This window comes from Aristolochia californica, unplaced genomic scaffold (genome assembly GCF_029961685.1).
Source record: "Aristolochia californica isolate CCGP_79_NKW_82.1479 unplaced genomic scaffold, dmAriCali1.0.hap1 SCAF_51, whole genome shotgun sequence".
Classification (NCBI taxonomy): Eukaryota; Viridiplantae; Streptophyta; class Magnoliopsida; order Piperales; family Aristolochiaceae; genus Aristolochia; species Aristolochia californica.
Window position 1 is genome coordinate 67,501 of NW_027182226.1, and position 2,500 is coordinate 70,000.

The following is a 2,500-nucleotide window of genomic DNA, read 5'->3' on the forward strand; positions in this document are numbered from 1 at the left end:
CACATGCGTCGCTCACAGGCATTTTGCAGGCCAGCACCGGCGGATGCACGGGTCAAGCGGGACGGGACGAGCGCAAGGCTTGCTTTTGGTGGCACACGAAAACACGAACCCGAAAAAGGGACATACGCACTGGCGACACGCGCGCCCGTTTCGCCTGCCACCCATGCACACTCGCCTGGGCTGCTGGTCACATGCGTCGCTCATAGGCATTTTGCAGGCCAGCACCGGCGGATGCACGGGTCAAGCGGGACGGGACGAGCGCAGGGCTTGCTTTTGGCGGCACACGAAAACACGAACCCGAAAAAGGCGAAAAAGGGACATACACACTGGCGACACGCACGCCCGTTTCGCCTGCCACCCGTGCACACTCGCCTGGGCTGCTGGTCACGTGCGTCGCTCACAGGCATTTTGCAGGCCAGCACCGGCGGATGCACGGGTCAAGCGGGACGGGACGAGCGCAGGGCTTGCTTTTGGCGGCACACGAAAACACGAACCCGAAAAAGGCGAAAAAGGGACACACGGACAGGCGACACGAAAAAAAAGGGGTCGCCCTACCTAGGTGGGCGCAAAAACCCCGTCGGCCAGGAGGTTTCGCCAAAGTGTCTGTACTGTCACACAGGGTCAATAGCACGGGCATGGCCGGCCGCCGCACGTGCAGCGGCTTACGGACGCACGGTTCGGCGGCACAGGTGCCTGGCGGCTTTAGCACCTTGGGGTGGACAGGCCTGGCGGCAAGGGGGGCTAGGCACCTTGCTGCCAGCCGGCAATGGTGCACGGGGCGGGGCGCCACACAAACACGAAAGAGGGACAAGAGCGGGGCGATGGTCCACAGAGACGAGCCATGCACGGGGCCCGTGATCGCCGACACACGCGAACGCGGACGCGGACAAGGACAAGGACGCGACGCGCGGCGCGCGTGCGAGGTCAAGAGGGGCGCGCGCACGAAAACGCGAAAAAAGGGGCTAGCGGCCGAGAAACGCGAAAAAAACCGGGTCACCTACCTAGCCGAACGCCTAAAATCGCTTCGGGCAGGAGGTTTCGCCAAAGTGTCTGTACTGTCACACGGTCCGTACGGGCGCAACCCCATCGCGCGCCAGCACCCCTTCCTGGGGGCGCCCGCCCGCCAGGCGCCTGGCGCCCCACGCGCGCGCGCCCGGCGCCTGGCGCCTTGCCCCCCACGCGCGCCCGGCGCCTGGCGCCTGGCGCCTCGCCCCCCACGCGCGCGCCCGGCGCCTGGCGCCTTGCCCCCCACGCGCGCCCGGCGCCTGGCGCCTGGCGCCTCGCCCCCCACGCGCGCGCGCGCGTGGCGCCTTGCGCCTCGCCCCCCACGCGCGCGCGCGCGTGGCGCCTTGCGCCTGGCGCCTTGCCTCCGCGCGTGCCTGGCGCCTGGCGCCTTGCCCCCCACGCGCCTGGGCGCCTCTTTTCCGCCTGGGCGCCCTGGCACCTTTCCGCCTGGGCGCCTGTTTTCCGCCTTGGCGCCCTGGCGCCTTTTCGCGTGGGCGCCTCTTTTCCGCCTGGGCGCCATGGCGCCTTTCGGCCTGGGCGACTCTTTTTCGCCTGGGCACCTCTTTTCCGCCTGGGCGCCTCTTTTCCGCCTGGCCAGGGCGCCTCTTTTCCGCCTGGGCGCCATGGCGCCTTTCTGCCTGGGCGCCTCTTTTTCGCCTGGGCGCCTCTTTTCTGCCTGGGCGCCCTGGCGCCTTTTCGCCTGGGCGCCTCTTTCCCACCTGGGCGCCCTGGCGCCTCTTCGCCTGGGCGCCCTGGCGCCTTTTCGCCTGGGCGCCTCTTTTGGCGCCTGGGCGCCTACGCCAGGGCGCCTCTTTTCCGCCTGGGCGCCTCTTTTTCGCCTGGGCGCCTCTTTTCCGCCTGGGTGCCCTGGCGCCATTCCGCCTGGGCGCCTCTTTTCCGCCTGGGCGCCCTGGCGCCTTTTCGCCTGGGTGCCTCTTTTGGCGCCTGGGCGCCTACGCCAGGGCGCCTCTTTTCCGCCAGGGCGCCTCTTTTTCGCCTGGGCGCCTCTTTTCCGCCTGGGCGCCCTGGCGCCTTTTCGCCTGGCGCCTCTTTTGGCGCCTGGGCGCCTACGCCAGGGCGCCTCTTTTCCGCCTGGGCGCCTCTTTTCCGCCTGGGTGCCCTGGCGCCATTCCGCCTGGGCGCCTCTTTTCCGCCTGGGCGCCCTGGCGCCTTTTCGCCTGGGTGCCTCTTTTGGCGCATGGGCGCCTACGCCAGGGCGCCTCTTTTCCGCCTGGGCGCCCTGGCGCCTTTCCGCCTGGGCGCCTCTTTTTCGCCTGGGCGCCTCTTTTCCGCCTGGGCGCCCTGGCGCCATTCCGCCTGGGCGCCTCTTTTCCGCCTGGGCGCCCTGGCGCCTTTTCGCCTGGCGCCTCTTTTGGCGCCTGGGCGCCTACGCCAGGGCGCCTCTTTTCCGCCTGGGCGCCTCTTTTTCGCCTGGGCGCCTCTTTTCCGCCTGGGCGCCCTGGCGCCATTCCGCCTGGGCGCCTCTTTTCCGCCT